The 20,316-nt window shown below is 42.6% G+C and overlaps 1 pseudogene; it reads right to left on the minus strand.

Moving 5' to 3' along the window:
• Positions 1-1,151: 1,151 nt before the first annotated feature.
• On the minus strand, positions 1,152-7,368 carry LOC115664969 (uncharacterized; annotated as a pseudogene).
• Positions 7,369-20,316: the final 12,948 nt, after the last annotated feature.

A 20,316-nucleotide genomic window follows, 5' to 3' on the forward strand; every position in this document is an offset into this window, starting at 1 on the left:
GGTGCCGACGTGGCGCTGACGTGGACAAATTAAATAATATTTTAATATTTTTTTGAATTTTTATTTTTTCCCTTTTTTTTTCTTTTTTTTTCCACTTTTTTTTTTGGGTTTCTCCTTCCTCTGGCCGGTCGCCGGTCCGGTGACCGGCCAGAGGCCAGAGGCCGGCGAGCTCGAACTCGCTGGCCACTAGGGAGGGCGGCCTCGCCCGGTGAGGCCGAGCCTCGCCTTGGTCGGGCGAGGCTCGACCTCGCGCAGATCCGGCGAGGTCGGGCCTCCCGACCATGGCGAGGCTCGAGCCCTCGCCGCGGCCTCCGACAAGGGCTCGAGCCTCGCCATGGTCGGGGAGGCCCGACCTCGCCGCGGCCTCCGGCGAGGGCTCGAGCCTCGCCGGCGGCCTGGCCGAGGCTCGACCTCGCAGATCCGGCGAGGTCGGGCCTCGCCCGACCATGGCGAGGCTCGCCCTCGCCGGCGAGGCCGCCCTCCACGGGGCGGCGAGGTCGAACTCGCAGACTCGGCCTCGAGCGGCGCCGGACCGGCGGACCGGCCGCCAGGAGGAAGGAGAAACCCAAAAAAAAAAGTAGAAAAAAAGAGAAAAATAAAATTCAAAAAATATTAAAATATTATTTATTTTGTCCACGCGCACCACGCCGGCATCGTGACCGGCGCCGCCGGCAAGCGCCCACGTCGGCAAATTCCGGTCAAAATTGGCCGGAAGGACTAAATTGGCACAAAAATAAAAGGTTTAGGACTGAATTGACACCAATTTAAAAGGTTTAGGATTGAATTGGCACCAAAAAAAGGTTTAGGACTAAATGGCACCATTGCAAAAGGTTTAGGATTGAATTGGCACCAAAAAAAGGTTTAGGACTAAATTGGCACTAATGCAAAAGGTTTAGGACTTTTATGGCACTTTTCCCGTCTTAAATATATTACACTTATGCATGAAAAATGTCAAACCAGTAAGTATCCATCTTGCTGCTCATTTTAAATTATCAGCTAGTTTTTGTCCACAAACAGATGAAGATATAAAATATATATAACTATTATTTCCTCCAAAATTTACATGACTCATCGAACTTACTCTCCAATTCAACCGGCAAACTTAGAAAAAAATGGGTTTCTCCTTCCACACGCTCAAAAAAAAAAAACACTCACACAACTTCAACCGCAATGCATTGCAACTTGGGCAACTTCTCGAGCATGTCAAAAGTAAGCATCGAGGCCCTCGGCTTCGCTCGCCGGACTAAGAGCTCGCCGGGAGCGGGCTCAGCGTGGAGCGGTCGCACGTGCCGAGCCACTTGGCTTGCATGTACTTGTGCTTCCTCCACGGGCCCATGTGGATCCCCTTCTCCTTCGTGCACCTCTTGGCGGCTGCGCACAACGCCTTGATCAACAGCCTCAGCCTCTCGGCTTTCCCAACGAAGACCTCCGGCAGCCAGCCGACCAGCCGGTTGTACCCCTCGTAGGCTCTCGCCATCTCGAACTCCGCCCAAAAATTGAGCTCGATTATCACTCTCACCGCTCCCTTCTTGGGGCTTGATTCATCCACCACTTCCAAGTACGTGTGCAACCCTGAGGACCAAATTGAGTAGAGATTTCAACAATCTGGTCAATCCATAAAACAATATTTACTAAAATTGCTATTGGTAGATTAAGTTTATACTAAAGGGCATAATTGCCATTGCATTGTTTTAGCCCTAAACCCTATGTATATATATTATAAATTATTTCATCAATGAAAGTAACGTTTGCCCAAACTCTATATGTTATTAGAGCAGTGATCCTCAAAGCTCATCTCTCACGTCCCTTAAGCAATATCTGGTCCTCCTCTGATTCTGTTAGATTGATTCGTCGGGGTGGTTTGATTTCTCAGTGTCGTCGTTGCTTCCGTCCGGCTGTCTGGTTTTGCTTTCTCGTTGAAATTCTCGAGACCTTGTTTGCCAGTGTTGATCTTTGGCTCCTGTCCATCGTCGCGCATCCACCTCGCTTGCCGCGAACCTATTTGCGATTTGCTGCGTCCTCGCTGAGTCGCCATCATTGCTGCCTTGGTCCTGACATTCCTCCTCATTGGTCGTTGCAAGTTGCCATGGTAGACGATTCTCAAACCTCTTCGGCCATCGCTCCTGCACATGAGCAGCCGAAGAGCCCTTATTTTATGCATCCTTTTGATAAACCTGGATCTAATCTCATCGGCATGGTCCTTTTGGGTGATAATTACAATAATTGGTCTTGTGCCATGGAGATTGCCCTTTCCGCCAAGAACAACATGGTGTTTGTTACTGGAGAAATTGAAAAACCAGCCGCAGCCGATCCTGCCTATGCTTCATGGATTCGTGTTAACAATATGATTCTATCCTGGATTCTTAATTCCATCCATCCAGATTTGGTGCCAACGGTTCTCTACACAGAGTCAGTTGCGGATGTCTGGGCTGATCTCTGCGAATGTTTTTCACCATCGAATGGTCCTAGGGTTTTTCATCTTGAGCAAAAGATATGCACCCTTGCTCAACATGACGATGCTGTGACCAAGTACTACAACAACTTGCGAAGTTGCTGGGATGAATTGAATAATTTGGATCTGTTACCGCAATGCTCTTGTTCAACTCATTTTATCATCACCAAACAATAAGAGAATCGGCGATTGTTTCAATTTCTCATGGGTCTCAATCCGAGGTACGCTAATGTTATAAGTTAGATTTTACTAATGGATCTGTTACCTAGTGTTGCACGTGCATATGCACTAGTTCTTCAAGATGAATCGCACCGCCATATCCAATTGGATCGCCCACCGTCCGACCAGACCAACACTTTGCTTAGCACTCACGGCAGCCATACTCCGCGATCATACGCGGATTCCTCATCCCGCAAACAACCCGGCTCTCTAGGCACTCCTGCTTCGTTCGGCAACCTAGCTAAACGGATGAACACGACCTACGGCTAGTAAAGATGCGCCCACTGTGGCATCCCGGGATATACACGGAATGTGTGTTTTTTGACTTCATGGCTTCCCTCCTAACCACAAGCAGCGTCGTGGACAGCCATCTACCTCCTCCCAGCCCGCAGACAACAAGTCCAACCATACTTCCGATATGGGACCTCCTCCGTTTACAAATGATCAATATAAGCAATTGATGCGCTTGCTGCAACCTCTTAGGTAATGTTCTCGGCTTATCTTCGAATTCATTTAATTATGATACTTGGGTTATTGACACTGGCGCCACCAACCACATCACATTTGAACCCCGTCACCTTACAAACCCGACTCACTATCCCTCTCCACATCCCACCATTGGGATTTCGAATGGTGTTGGTGTCTCTATGACATCACACGATTCGGCCCCTCTTACCCCAATTATCTCCCTTGATAATGTCCTTTGCGCTCCCTCTTTCAAATACAACTTATTATCAATCTCCAAGCTCACTCAAACTTTAAACTACTTAGTCACCTTTTTTTCTAACCACTATATTTTTCAGGACCTCCTGACGAAGAACATCATTGATCGGGGCCATGAGCATGGTGGTCTCTATTACCCGGAGATTCCTACTGAACTTGCCGTCTTCTCTACTGCAACCTCTTCACCTCATCTTTGGCACATCCGCTTAGGACATTCATCTGAGTCAGTTTTATCTACTTTGCAACAAACTTTATGTTTTAGTCTAGCAAAACAACTGAGTCCATGTGATGCTTGTCATTTATCCAAGCAAACGGGTCTGTCTTTTGCGTCTAGCACTATTACTACTTTACGTCCCTTTGAGATTATTCATGTTGACATTTGGGGACCTTATGCTCATTTTACACATCAGACATGTCGTTATTTTTTATCTATTGTTGATTACTATTCACACTATACTTGGATTTTTTTGCTTACTTTTAAGTCTAATGCAATTGATTCTCTGATTCGCTTCTTTGCTTTTGTTGAGACTCAATTTCAAACCAAAGTCCAAAATGTTCAATCTGAAATGGGATAGAATTCATTTCCTCTCGATTACAAGAGTTTTTTCGTGCCCACGGCATTCACCACAAGCGCAGTTGCCCTCGCACTTCTCAACAAAATGGAGTTTTGAGCGCAAGCATCGTCACCTGCTCAATCTTGCTCGTGCATTTTGTTTTTATTTTGGCATGCCTTTTCATTTTTGGGGTAATTGTGTCTTAACTGCTACTCGTCTCATTAATAGACTACCTAGTTCTCTCCTACACAATAAAATCCTTTATAAACCTTCTCTATGGAAAACCACCTTCCTATTCTCATCTTCGTGTCTTTGGCTCATTATGTTATGCTTCTACTGGCCATCTTCACTCCGATAAATTTGGCCCCCGATCTTGCCGGTGTGTTCTAATCGGTTATCCCACAAATCACAAAGGTTACCGTCTCTATGATCTCCAAGACCAAACAACTTTTACCAGTTGCGACGTCGTTTTTAATGAACAAGATTTTCCTTTCCGTCAAACAATCGAACATACCACAACCGAACAGACCCCAATAATTCCATTACCCATACCCGACCTTGGTGAAACCTCCCCTCCTTCCTCCAGCCCGGTACTTGCATCGACCTCACCTCCTCAACCTCCTACACCCACGGCCGCACCATCACCCATTGAACCCGAAGCCGTGCCTCGGCCATCTCGGCCACGACGTCCACTTGGATATCTTCGAGACTACCACTGCGCTATTGTGGCCTCCGATCAATCATCTTCGGACTCTAAGATAACTGAATCAGGTACTCTTTATCCCTTATTCAACTTTTTATCGTACTCGCGTTTTTCATCCACTCACCGCGTTTTTTTAGCCTCTGTATCCGTAAAGCAGGAACCTGAAACTTATGATGCTACATGTCAATCTCCCAAGTGGTATGTCTTCTGAGATACAGGCCCTTGAACATGATGACACTTGGGAAATTGTTCATCTTCCTCTTGATAAACAACCCATTGGACATAAATGGATTTACCAAATCAAATATAATTTTGATGGCACCATTGAGCACTATAAAGCTCGTCTCATTGCAAAGGGTTACACTTAAACAGAGGAGATTGATTACCATGACACATTTGTGCATGTTGCTAAAATGGTAACCGTTTGCACTTTATTAGCTCTTGCTTCGATTCATCATTGGCCTCTCTACCAATTAGATGTGAATAATGCTTTTCTGCATGGTGATCTTGACGAAGAGGTCTACATGAGGTTTTCACTGGGTTTTCATACTAAAGAGGAGAATTTAGTCTGTCAGCTTAAGAAATTACTCTATGGCCTTAAACAGGCATCGAGGCAATGGTTTGCAAAATTCTCTTCTGCACTGCTCGATGTTGGTTTTCAACAGTCAAAGGCGGACTATTCACTTTTTACATTGGTCCGTGGCTCTCTCTTGACCATTGTCATTGTTTATGTTGATGATTTGGTTATCACGGGTGATGATGAAGTTATGATTCAACTTCTCAAGCAATTCCTTGATACACAATTTCACATTAAGGACATGGGTACTCTCAAATACTTCATGGGCATTGAAGTTTCGCATTCCAAGTCTGGGATTTTCTTGTCACAAAGGAAATACACTCTTGATATTTTGTCTAACGTTAGTCTTCTTGGAGGACGTCCTGTTGATACTCCGATGGAACCTAATAAACAATTTTCAGATTCCTCCCCAACTCTCAAGGATCCAGGTTCATATCGACTACTTATTGATAGATTATTATATCTTACAATAACTCGTCCGGATTTACTCTTTGCAGTGCAATATCTTAGTCAATTTATGCACTCTCCTAATGAAGACCATTGGAATGCCGCACTTCGCATTGTGCGGTATCTCAAGCATGATCCTGACACTAGTTTGTTTTTCTCATCCGATTCTACTCTCCCAACTTAATGGTTATACAGATTCTGATTGGGCATCTTGTTCTACATCTCGCCGATCTGTTTCTGGCTAATGCATGTTTCTTGGTTCTTGTCCCATCTCATGGCGTTCCAAGAAACAAACTACTATTGCATGTTCCTCAGCAAAAGGTGAATACCATGCTGTGGCATCTGCCGCTTGCGAAATCACATGGCTTCGCATGCTTCTCTTGGATCTGCACGTCAACACTACCACTGCTGATCTTTTTTGTGATAATAAAGTGGCCATCCACATTGCCACTAATCCCGTCTTCCACGAACGCACCAAACATGTCGAGATTGACTGTCACTTGGTTCGTGAAAAAATTCAAGATGGCACTTTGCGCACTCTTCATGTTCTCGGTCACTCCCAACTCGCGGACTTGATCACGAAACCAGTCACATGTGATTTATTTTGTACTTTTAAGAACAAGTTGTTGACATGTTTGCATTCACCAACTTGAGGGGGAGTATTGGTAGATTTTTTTTTTTTTTGGATAACCCAGGAACCCCCCGCACGGCCGACAACTGGAGGGGTAAACCTGGGGTGACGCTAGCGCAGGACCCACCACCACGGCACCACACTTAAGAATCCCTAACGACTACGCTGGGGTTCGAACTCTGATCCCTTCGTGGGGGGACTAGAGCGCAAGCCAACGCAGCTGCTGCGGGCGGTGGTGAGTATTGGTAGATTAGATTTATACTAAAGTGCATAATTGTCATTGTATTGTTTTAGCCCTAAACCTTATGTATATATATTGTAAATTGTTTCATCAATGGAAGTAACGTTTGCCCAAACTCTACAATTACAAACCCACCCACCAGCTGGAATTGGGTGTACTAATCAGTAATCACATTTTCGTGTCAGAATTGAAATATTTTAGTGTAATTCAAAGATAACCATTCTATAATTACATGACGGGATATTCAGTGAGCTCCTCCATTTGGATTTGCATATGGCGCAGTCGATGCCGTTGCGCCTGAGCTGGTCACAGATGTCCCACCGGAGGCAGCTCCGGCAACCCCTCGTGGCGGATTTGAGACAACCACATTGCGAGTCGTTCCAATTCAATTCCATCAGGCATTCCTTAGTGGCTTGCCTGATTCTGGACTCAATCGAACTGGTCCGATACAGCGTCGCTTGCGAAAAGCAAGAATTGCTCACCATCAATACGCATTCATAAGCTGAAAAATCAATCAAAAACTTCCGACAATCTAATCAACTAATCAATCAGCTACCTAGACGAGATGTTCCTGCGACTCCCAGAATGCTCTGCTCTCTTCGGCACTAGACGACCCGCCGTCCTCCTCGCCGTCCTTCGGATCCTTGAACCCGTCGTCGGAGCCACACGAGCTCTCCGGTGACGGCACGCCTTCGTCCAGGAACCTGAAGAAGACGTCCAGCCACGTCTCCGGCTCGCCGGGGAACTCGGCTTTCCCGAGGCAATTTCGGTGAGCCGCCGAAGTTTCAGCCATGGATGTTTCAATGGAAATTGGAAGGAGACCCTCTTCTTCTCCGCAACCGCAAATCCTAAGCCATGTGTGTCCTTGTATTTATAGCGACGGTACGGATTTTCGGTGATCCCGTCGGCCGGGACCCGCGGTGGTCCAAGGTGGATGAACGGGCCACCGCGAAAATGGTTGTCTGCTCAGTGCCAACGTGGCAGGACGGGATTGGGCAGCGGGCAAGGGAGGGGCTCATTGGGTGGTGGACCGGACAGCTGTGTTCCACGTAGGATTGACCAATGAGATCGGTCTCAGGGAGTTATTGTAATTGTGGATATGCTCGAATATCCTAAATTTAATTATTTTAGGCGGTTTTTCATACTGTAAAGTCTCTCGCGTTGCCACATTTTTATTGTTTATTCGGCCAAAAAAAATATTTAATTAGGTCAAAATAAAAATATATATGAAAAAATTGGTGAGGTCTATCCTGATCTTTGAATTTTTGGGGAGCCCACGTCAATCATGAAGAAAACATAGCAAGAATATTGCAAGTTGATACTAAATGTTGGGGAGATAAAAGATTAATTAACTAAATTAATTATGAATGAGAATATGCACACAAAAAAATACTTGTTACAGATCTGTCGTGTTATTTGCGAATCAATATTACAAATTAACAGATTTTGTTTTCAAAAGTGCATTTTATTGTTGAGAAAAACAATCATAGAGCCATCTACTCGTATTATCAATCTTGGTCGGGTTAAGTTAGTCATCCTATGAGGAGAACCTCACTCGATACTCATGGGGAGCAATAATCGTAAATATTAGTTGAGTCAAAAGATTCAGAAATCTCATGAAATCAAAAAGTTGAGTAAAGAAAAAAATTGCAATAAAGTGGAAATTTTATGTTAAAGTAAGAACCAAGTTAATCATCTATGTAGTCTGGAGTAAAATCTGGTGACATCTAAGTTTGTCAAATTTATAAGTGCGAGTACCTCTTTTTTCGATTCTAGAAATGATGTTAAATCAATCCTTCATCCGGCATGTCCAATCTCCAAATACAAGTCTCCATAACCTTCTTATTTTAGTCTGAGGTACCACAACTTATGCTTAACCAGCGTTTTCTTTTTTGTCGAAATAAAATTATAAAATAAAAGAGGACAACAAAGTACCAATAGGTTTAAGCACACACTCGTTTCAAAAGAACGAATCTGTTAAGCAAAATAATCAGCGGCCGATTACTAGGATCTCGTATTATCGTTAATCATCAGTGATGAGCGCACATTGTAAAATTCTTCTCCAATAACTACGGCATTGTCAGGTGGCAGTGCACAATTAGGTTCAGCTTCCTCTACACCATCGCCGTATGGAGACAACCAAAACAGGTTGAATAAACATAAGTCTAACTTTTGGAAGAGCAAATGTTTGTAGTTCAGCGAGATGATAGAAACTCTTGTAATCACCATTAAAACTAGAGCTAGATGACCTATACACAGACGGAGCACAGGATATCAAATCCATGAAAATATTATTAAACTCCCAAATCTAAATCGGGAGATAATAGTTCCTAGATCAAGAACTTGATTAGAGGAGTTTAAATTCTCAGATCTAAAACTAGAACAGGAGAAAAGAGCTCCCAAAGCTAAATCGGGAAGAAAAAATAAGAAAAGAACAGAAAAATCTAACAAAATCAACAAGAGAAGGAGGGGAGGGTGAGCTCAAACCCTCCCCCATAGCTGAAGGTTGAAGAAGGCGATGGAGAGAGAAGAGAGGGAAATAAATAAACTTTGCAACTGCTTGCCACATGTTTAACTAGTTAATCATCCATATAATCTCCATATCTTATGATATATATATATACACATTTTGTTTACACAACGATTCAAGGGGAAAACTGCCCAAATCAATCCTAAACTTATTGTGCAAATACCAATTCACTCCTAAACTTTTTAATTTTAGACAATTTAGTCATAATCCTTTACACAAAATTCAATGTAATCCAGTCAATTTTCACTAAAAATCGCCGACGTGACGGAGTGTCGCGTGAGACGACCGGAAATAACTGGACTATCACATTAGCCATTTCCGGCGAAAATTGATCTGAAAAACTACACTGGAATTTTCCGCAAAAGTTCATAACTAAATTGGTAAAATTGAAATGGTTAGGATCGAATTGGTATTCTTATAAGCGATTTAGGACTGATGAGGTCATTTTTCCATTCAACGATCATAAGGTCGCTCTTGAAATAGTTAATTTTAAAAAATGAAGATGGTGATGGATGGCATATCCAAAATTGAGCTGGACCCCACCGTTTCCACTAGACAGAAGTAACATCGGGTTATACTAATCTAATCCTTAATTAATGAGACTTGAGGATAATCATCCATGGCATATTCCAAATCAACATTGGCGCCTGTGCTCGCAATATGACACAAAACCCTTCCTGCCAAATTGTGTTCAGTTGATTAAACATGAATATTAATACTTTACAAGTACAAATCATACTCGCGGATGAAGAAGACAAAGATGGAGGAGGGTAAATTTGTCTTTCTGCAAGTGCAATTTTTATTCGATTGCTCTTAGCTTCATCGGTGTTCGGGATCCCGGAAACAAGCAAGTTCAAATACGGTGGGCAAACGGTGGTTTTGTCTGCGTTTTGGGTGTGTTGTGAAAGAGAGAGGAGGCAGTTCGGCGGTGGCCCGGGAATCCGAGCGGAAGTGACTCATGCGCGACCAACCTCACCCCCTGTTTTCTGCTCGCGAACAATGCCGATGAGCAGTTTGGCTATAGACTGACATGGGATCCCGATCCATTCGAGTCCGATACATATAAATGTTTTGATCATGTGAGTCTCACGTGAGACCCGCCTCATTTAGTAAATGTTTTTTTCCTTTTTTTTCTTTTTTAATCATTTGAATGTGCCTCAAGTACGAATGTCGACATTGTGGTGCAAGATAATCAACACATTTCAACATTATGAGGAAAATTTTGGCCATAAAAAATCATTAGGAAAATATACTTTAGAGCTGACTAACTAAAGTTTTTGCACATGTATACCTGATTTTCAATAATGAAAAATTTACCCCATAGTTTCTCCAGATTAGACGTTTCTTTTGTTTTCAAGTTTTTCGTCATTATCCGATTAGAGAGTACTTAGGTTGCTTAGCTAGAGAGCTTTGCAAGGGTGGACTTGACAATGTCAACGTGGACGAAAATGCCTCGAATTTAATCACTCGTTTGTACATGAAAGTCCACAAAAAAAAAAAACATAAGTTCTGAATTTTTTTTCTTTTTTTCTTTTTTTATCATTTGAATGTGCCACAAGTACGAATGTCGACATTGTGGTGCAGGACAATCAACACATTTCAACATTATGAGGAGAATTTTGGCCAAAAAAAATCATTAGGAAAATATACTTTGGAGCTGACTAACTAAAGTTTTTGCACATGTATACCTAATTTTCAATAATGAAAAATTTACCCCATAGTTTCTCCAGATTAGACGTTTCTTTTGTTTTCAAGTTTTTCGTCATTATCCGATTAGAGAGTACTTAGGTTGCTTAGCTAGAGAGCTTTGCAAGGGTGGACTTGACAATGTCAACGTGGACGAAAATGCCTCGAATTTAATCACTCGTTTGTACATGAAAGTCCACAAAAAAAAAAAAAAAACATAAGTTCTGAATTTTTTTTCTTTTTTTCTTTTTTTATCATTTGAATGTGCCTCAAGTACGAATGTTGACATTGTGGTGCAGGACAATCAACACATTTCAACATTATGAGGAGAATTTTGGCCAAAAAAAATCATTAGGAAAATATACTTTGGAGCTGACTAACTAAAGTTTTTGCACATGTATACCTAACTTTCAATAATGAAAAATTTACCCCATAGTTTCTCCAGATTAGACGTTTCTTTTGTTTTCAAGTTTTACGTCATTATCCGATTAGAGAGTACTTAGGTTGCTTAGCTAGAGAGCTTTGCAAGGGTGGAGTTGACAATGTCAACGTGGACAAAAAATGCCTCGAATTTAATCACTCTTTTTTCACGAAAAAAAAAAATTAGCACGGGATAACTTTAAATTTCGGTAGATCTCACGTGAAATTCGCATGATCCAACATTTATGTCACGTTGGACTCGTACGAGATGATGGTACCTCAAAACGACAAGGGTCTTTCCCTTGTAAGTTGTCACTCCATCATGTTTGGTGGCAGGCTCGGAAAGGAAAACGACGAGAAATGACTTGCGAGAAGGTTAAAAGGTGCTCCAATTATTATTATACGCGCGGCACTTGGTATGCGTTGATAATATTCCACCACGATTCTCATGACTACATCGACATAGGACCCGCTCTTTCCACGGCCCTTCCGAAAGATTACAAAAGGGGATTAGAAATTGCAAAATTGGGTTTCGAATGAAGCAAATCTAGTAGCTTGCTAATGGCAGGCAAAATCATGAGATTTATCCCATGTTTCTTCATGAATTTCTACACTTGTGGACGTCAATTCGCCCAAGTCAACATCGTGTGTCTTCCAAGGCATCTTTGGATTATTCGCACAATCAGCGTCTAAGTGAAGAAGTGGGCATGTAAAGCGGCGTTGTGTGGACGAAAAGAGCCTGTGTAATTGAGTGGGGAACATGTTACTTCTTCGCAACATCATAAAAAGAACAAAAGATACATGAATAAGGGCTCGTTTGGCAAGTTATCAAATAGTAAAAATTTCTATTCTTTTGTTCCCAGAATCAATTTGGAAATAGAAATCCGTTTGTTAAACTTTTTGTACCCGGTCACGAATTTACAAAAAATTATTCTCATAATCAGTTTTGAAACATAATTAAGAAGCAAAAAAAAGTAGCTTCTTGATTTTGGGAATAATTTTTCCATTTCTGATTCTTCTTGATTTTCTTCTTTCTTTTTGGCTTGTTGTTCTTCTTCTTCCCGGCCTGCCAGCCACCGACCACCAGCAACCGGCCACAGGCCAGTGCTGGCGAGGGCGTTGCGGCCCTCGCTGCCTAGGCGAGGACGGCTTGTGGCCGCAACTGCGAGGCCTTGCCCAGCCATGGTGAGGCTGACCTCACTGTCGCGACCCAGGCGAGGGAAATGAGCAGCGACGGCGAGGTCAGCCTCGCATTGGCTGGCCGAGGCTCGACCTCGCCTAGATCTGGCGAGGCCGACCTCGCCGTCGCAACCCAGGCAACGGCGAGGTCGGCCTCGCCAGATCTGGGCAAGGTTGAACCTCGCCAAGGCGAGGCCGACCTCGCTGTCACAATCCAGGTGAGGGAGATGGGTCACGATAGCGAGGGCGGTAGCGAGGGACGTAACGCCCTCGCCGGCCCTGGCCGGTGACCGGCGAACAGCCATGGCCAAGGAAGGGAAGGGAAAGAAAGAAAAAAAAAGAAATATTAAAAAATTCAAAATATTATTAATAAAAAGAAATTTTGTATAGTTACCAAACGCATTTCTGTTCCTTTTCTTTTTTAAGAATAGAAATTTTGGGCAGTTACCAAACGCCTTCAAATTCTTAAAAATTGTTCCCGGGCACGGAATCAAAAAGAATCATTTCTAAGCACAATCAGTTCTCAGGCACAGAATCATTGTCATGCGTACCCTAAAGGTTGTCCTTTTCTAGGGTTACATGATTGTGGGTCATGTGTGAATTATGCTAATCTGTCAATAATTCATGGTCAGTCTAGTGTGTCTCTCTGGCTGCACGTACTGTCGATTTAATTGTCATTTTTTGTTTATCGTGTGAGAGTAAATAAATCAAATTTCCAGGTGGCTTTCACCTTCAAAAAAACCCAAAAAATAAAAACAAGAGATGCTTGATTATTGCAGTTTTGTTGTTTTCCATGTGAGTCGATTCCCGATTTTTGTTTATTTTAGCAATTATTAAGATATTATTCCATACGAACAGATATTTTAGAAATTTCGACAAATTGTGATACATCAAGTGGAGGACATATGTTGCCACATTGAAGTTAATTGACATCTCCTTACCCTCAATCGTAAACCTATCGCATGAGTGTCAATTCAATTCTAAACTTTTTAATTTTGTCAAATTAGTCCTAAGCATTTGCGCGACATTCCAATCTAGTCTTTTCTATCAATTTTCACCCAAAATTGTTAATGTTTTGATCCAATCATTGTTGGCTGTCCTACGTGGCACTTCGTCATGTCAGCGAATTCCGATGAAAATTGGCCAAAAAGACTACATTAAAATTTCGTACAAAGATTTAGGACTATATTGACCAAATTGAAAAGTTTAGAACTAGGTTGGTATTCATATAATAGACTTAGGACTAATTGGACAATTTTCCACAGATAATTATAAAAAAAAATGTGCACGTCAATACAGGTCAATCTTGGCTAGAAATCGCTTACGAATATATCAATAGTTCTACGTGGCACGGTCGGCGCTGAAGTACACATTTTTTTAGCACTTTTTCGAAGTTTTTTATTTTTATTTTTTGGTTTTTTCTTTTCTTTCTTGTTTTCCTTTTCTTTACTTTTTTTTAGGGCTGGCAAGGGTCACTAACCGACCCTCTTTGTCCACAGGCGGGGGCTATCGAGGGCGTCATGTAACATCCTCATCTTGGGATTATTAATGCGACGTCCCGTTCGTTATTATCTTTTCGTTACGAACAAGCCGAAGCATAAATTCGGGACAATCACAATCAAAATAAACAACGGAGTTATGACAAGCATCATGAGAAAACCTTGTATTTACATGATAGCATACATGTTTTAACAAGCCAAACTTTTACATGCCCCTTTTTATGTTACAGACTTTTCCTCTTTTCAACGCACTACATGTATCCGTGTAAGTTGGGAGAAATTCCTATTTCCTCTAGCGTGACTATAACTCTCAAAACTAGTGTGAGACGTCCATGCCTACAAATATGAAAAAAAAATAACAGAGTAAGTCGAGGACTCAGTAAGTAAAACTCACTAAACTCCGTATAGGAGAACGCCTCGCCATCGAACAAGTACATGTCATAACCACATCAATTGATAGCAGATCAATAGCAAAGATGCTTCAAACACACTTGTTATTGTGCATGAGATTATCTCAACATGCCTTTCCATTCAAACAACAACATCTCAACCAAAAGCATGCACACGAGAGATTCATTATCTCAACCGTTGGTACGGTTCTTCCGGAAGTTCTCCGGCAACGTCCCCTAATCCAAGGATGACGGCTATTCATCTGAACTTAATCGGGCAACGTCCCCTAATCAAGGGCGACGGCTATTTCCTCCCTCGTGTGACTATGCCAACGAGCATCATGCCACCATGAATACTTCACGTGAAATGTGTGTCATACCATGTAGCCTCTAAATCTTACGCCATGCTAAGCACGGAACCAAGTTCGTGGACCAAACCGACTGATCATGACGCCGACCTACACTAAACAAGGCTTGGATCGATACGCCTCAATACCGATCCTCCAAGCAAGGCTCGTTTCGACACGCCTCGACGCCAATCTAAACCAAGTGAGACTCATTCATGGCCCGAACGTGCTTTCACGCATCATACTAAATACATGAGCAAACCTTACAAAATGCATAAACATGCATGGCAAGCTATATCAAGCGTTCACAATCAACGGAATCCATGCAAGCACAACAAGAACATGGCTTACCCAACAATGTAACACAACACCCTAACCAAGGTTTAGTAAGTTTACTTACTACCCTCCAAGATCATAACCGTATGTGGCCTAGGGGTGAGCCGAACGTCAAGGGCACGGCAAGGACAAGGCGCAGTACGGGCACAGGCACAAGCAAGGGCGCGATCGAGAAAGAGAGGGCAGCCAAGAGAGAGTGATAGCGTGAGAGAGAGAGAGAGAGAGAGAGAGAGAGAGAGAGAGAGAGAGAGGGGGTGATGGTGGAATTGTAAGCCAAAGGTTGAAAATGCAAGAGGGGGCTTCTCTATTTATAAGCCTCTTGCCAACTTACTAGGGAAGTTATCCAACTTGTAATGTAAGTTAGCCAAGCCAATTTGCAAGATAAATTAGCCAACTTGCTAGGGAAGTTATCCAACTTGCAAGGTAAGTTTTTAATATTGGGCAACTTACAAAGGAAGTTGTCAATAATTCCATTGACTTGCTAAGCCAATTCGTCCTCTTTCCCATGAAGTCTTTTGGGCGTATAATCCTTGTGCCTCTCTCTCAAGAACTCCCAATAATTGGTGGCTCTCACTAACTCCAATGGTTCATCTTTCTTTGAGCACTAAACTTCACTAATGCTCTACTTACTAAGCAAATTAGAACCATCAGGAGTTTTATGTGCCATACACAATCGACCATCATATTTGGAACCGAGGTTCGGGGCTAAATAGCACCCAACACGACTGGACCAAAATTTGAAATGACCAGGTACAAAACCTATTCGGCCAAGTCTAACTGGGCACAAAGCCGGGCTGGACAGGCGCTGCGCTGGGCATACGGCCTGGCCTGCACGGGCGCTGAGCCGAGCACACGGCCTGGCCTACACAGGTGCGGAGCCGGACACTACACAGGCACGGGGCCTGCGCGGCACGGGTGTGGAACTGGTCCATGGCCGGCATAGGGCCGGGCGTATGGCCGATCCTGACCGGCGCATGGATGGCCCATAGCCTGGCACGGGGCCTAGTCTATGACTCCGCTATGGCCTTTCCCGATCCGTCGCAACGATCCATGGCCGATTCGCGACCGATCCATATTTGAATATCAACAATCCATGGTTGACTCTCGGTTGTCATGTAGTCGCGTGGAATCGATTCGCGACCAACACACGGCCGCTCGGAGTCGGTCCATGGTCGCCCGCAACCAGTACACGATCAAACGAAATCACTCGCGACCGACACATGTCCGCGCGACATCAATCCATGATCGCCCGTCGATCGGCTCGGTACGCGATCATCCCATTGCCAACCCTTATGGTCGAACGGTCGATCCGTGGTCGATCACTCTGATCTACTTGCGTGATTGGGAAGCCGGTTCACTGTCCATCCCTTGGTTGCCTATTCCGACCAAACCGCTTGATCCATGGCCGACCCTCGAGTTGGTCCACATACCAATTCCCTGTCCATTTCCCTTGGTCGATCCGGGGTCCGAAACATAGATGTTACACGTGGCGATCCTCGTCCGATGCCCTTGCTAGCCACAGCAAAGGCGTCGCGGCCCTCACCCAAATCCGGCGATTACTTGGGCAAGGACCGCAACACCCTCGCCAAATCTGGGCCAAGCGAGGGCACTACGACCCTTGTTGGCTCAAAGTGAGGTCGCAATGCCCAGATCTGGCAAGGGCGTCCTAGTCCGCACCTGTGGCTGGCGACCCTTACCAACGCTCAATCTAAAAGAGTAAAGAAAAGAAGAGAAAAAACCAAAATAAAAAATATCCACGTCAGTGCTGGCTATGCCACGTAGGACAGCCAGCATCCAAAATTGTTCAGATGGATTTAATTGACAAAATGCGAAAATTTTTAGGACTAAATTGATACAATTGAAAAGTTTAAAACTGAATTGACACAAATGCAATAGGCTTATGACTTTTTTTCGTAATTTTCCCGTTCATGTAGCATTTGGCATTTGTGCAGCACAAAGACATATAATTGTTAAAAAGAAAAAGCCAATCCGTATGAGAAAGATGATCTCGATCTTCCTTTCCTCTCGTGTTGAATCTATAGTCCATTGTCAATTAGGTCCATTGTGGGAGAGTTGTTCAAAGGTAGCTCAATTGTATTAATGAATGCTTTGGTTTCATAATTTGGTTCGGCTTGCTCAATTTGCTGATGTTATGAACAAAGTTTAAAGGAAATGGAATATGTATTTTCCTATTTATTTTTCTTGAATTGAAAACCTTTTTTACATCTTGAGCAATGATGATTTTTTTATAACAATTAATATGTGAATTTTCTAAATAGCCGGATTTAGAGTCTTTCCCTTTCTTTTTATTGGATTCATGTATTGGATTCATGAGTTAATGATGATAAGAATGTCTGCCCTTATCCACTAGCGTATTGGGCTGCCATACTGCATTCCTTATTTTAACATGTTGGTGCCAACACGCCTTGCTCCCCCAAATTTTCCATGTATTTTTGTCTTTCTCGAGAGGAGGGAATACCCTCTTGTTATTTTTCGTCCGAGGGATGACGAGGTATGAAGCATTTTAAGGTGTTACTTAGGACCAATGGTACTCTTTCATGGGTGGTTCATAAGGGCATATTTTCCATTTGTACAGATATACAGTTTCTATCAATTAACGAACAAGATAGGATATAAAAATATCTGAATTTATTACTGCAATATACCAAACAATGTGTTAGATATCGCAACATTTATGAATTTGATATCCTATCCCTAAGCCTGTCTTGTCATAACTAGAAATTCAAACGACCATATACGTAGGGGGTTATGCAGTTAGTTGGAAAGCTACTTTACAATATACGGTTGCTTTGTCTACTAAAGAGGTGGAGAATATGACTTTTACAAAGACTGTTAAAAAGGTTGTATGGTTAAGAGGCTTATTTAGAGAGCTTAATGTGGATCATGGTGCGACTGTTGTCCATTGCGATAGTCAAAGTGGTATACATCTCACTAAATGAGAGGACAAAAGCACGTTGATGTGCGATATCATTTTATTCGAGACATTTTTTATGATAGTTATATTAAGGTGTTGAAGATTGGTATAAAATCAATCCAGGTGATATGTTAAAAAAGCCCTTGCCTATTGCCACTATTGCCAAATCCAAGCATGGATTTGGTTAATGTTTACTGCAACTAAGTTTTACTCTAGTGGGAGGAGAAGATTGTTTATTTCTTATGTATAATTAAAGGCATGGTGGAGATTTGTTCAGTATGTCTTGAATTTTATATGGGCTTGGGCCAATGTTAGAGCTTGAGAGCTATATAAATATTGTATATGTTGACGATGAAGAGAAGATTGTTTATTTCTTATGTATAATTAAAGGGGAAAAGTGTCAGAAAAGTCCTAAACATTTTGCATTGGTGCCAATTGAGTCCTAAATCTTTTTTTGGTGCCAATTGAGTCATAAACATTTTGTCTTTGTGCCAATTCAGTCCTTCCGGCTAATTTTGGCCGAATTTTGTTGATGTGGACGCTGGCCAACCGGCGGTCGATCACCGACGCTGGTGTAGATAACTTTTAATAATATTTTAATATTTTTTGAATTTTTATTTATTTTTTTCTTTTCTTTTTTTTTCCTCTCCTCCCTCCTTCCTCCAGCCGGTCTGGCGATCGGCTAGAGGCTAGAGGCCAGTGAGGTCAACCTCGCCGGCCTCTGGCGAGCCACGCTGGCCACGAGTGAGGCTCTCCCTTGCCAGCGATGGCAAAGGTGAGCCTCGTCGTGGCTGAACGAGGCTTGACCTGGCTAAGATCCGGTGAGGTCGTGCCTCGCCCAGCCGCCGGCGAGGCTCGAGCTCTCGCTAGAGGGCTTCGTCCTCGCGGCCTCTAGCGAGGGCTGGAGCCTCGCCGATGGCTAGGTGAGACTCGACCTTGCCAAATCCGGCAAGGGTGAACCTTGCGAGGCCGCCCTCACGGCCATCCGGCGAGGGTGAGCCTCGCTCGTGGTTCGCCATAGGCCAGCGAGGTCGACCTCGCCGGCCTCTAGCCTTTGGCCGATCGCCGAACCGATGACCGGCTAGCGAAAGAAGGGCGGGGAGAAAAAAAAGAAAAAGAATAAATAAAAATTCAAAAAAATATTAAAATATTATTAAAAGTTGTCCTTGTCAGCACTGGTCGACCGGCGTCTACGTCAGCAAAATCTGGTCAAAATTAGCCAGAATAACTGAATTGGCATAAAGACAAAAGGTTTATGACTTTTCTGACACTTTTCCCATAATTAAAGGCAAGGTGGAGATTTGTTTGGTATGTCTTGAATTCTATGGGAGCTATATAAATTGTTTTTCTCAAGTTATTAGGTTAAGAAGTAGAGATAAAAAGAGTCCTAAGGTTTTTTAGTCACCTTTTGTAATCCTTAAAATTCTAAGGTGGACTTTGCTTCTCGTACCCTCGTAAGTTTTCCCATAAGGATTTTTCACGTAAATATGTATGCTCTTTTATTATTCTCAATTGTAATTTTGTGGTTATTTCCGCCTCTGTCATAACATGTTACACATGCACCTAATTCAAATTTATAATATGCACTGAGATCTTTGACTTCTGATCTAGGGATCGCGAAACTGATCCCCCCATTCTATGATGATGTAGACATACTTGTGATTTTATAATGAGTTAATACCACAAAAAACCCCAAAACTGGCACACCAGTGATAATTTTACCCCGAACTAATTTTTTGACCACCAAAAACCCCAAACTGGTACATTTGTGATAAATTCACCCCGAACTATTTTTTTGACAACCAAAAACCTCATACTGGTACACTTGTGACAATTTTATCCCAAACTAATTTTTTGACCACCAAAACCCCAAACTAGTACACATGTGATAATTTTACCCTAAACTAATTTTTGGACTACTAAAAACCTCAAACCGGTACATTTGTAATAAATTTACCCTCCGTTAGTGTCTGTTAAATTAGATCAATATCACTAAAAACCACAAATTGGTAAACTTGTGACAAACAGAGGAGTAAAACCCAAAACTGATGCATTTGTCAACTACCACGTGTCATCAAACTTAACAATTTGATAGTCAAATTTAACGGAAACTAATGGAGGGTAAATTTATCACAGGTGTACTAGTATGGGGTTTTTCTTGGTCAAAAAATTAGTTTCAAGTTAAATTGTCATAGGTGTACTAGTGTGAGATTTTTGATGGTCAAAAAAATAGTTCGGAGTAAAATTGTCACAGGTGTATTAGTTTAGGGTTTTTTGTGGTCAAAAAAATAATTTTTGATAAATTTATCATAGATGTACCAATTTGGGGATTTTCGTGGTATTAATCCTTTTATAATTACTTGTACAGATCCCGATCTGTTCTTTTCCAACAATCGCCAACCGGAGATGTTGTCTGATTGCAAATTGCTTTATCAGAATCACCGTGCT

This window comes from Syzygium oleosum, unplaced genomic scaffold, assembly GCF_021117445.2.
Source record: "Syzygium oleosum isolate NSW1041296 unplaced genomic scaffold, Sole_v2.1 Sole_v2.49, whole genome shotgun sequence".
Lineage (NCBI taxonomy): Eukaryota > Viridiplantae > Streptophyta > Magnoliopsida > Myrtales > Myrtaceae > Syzygium > Syzygium oleosum.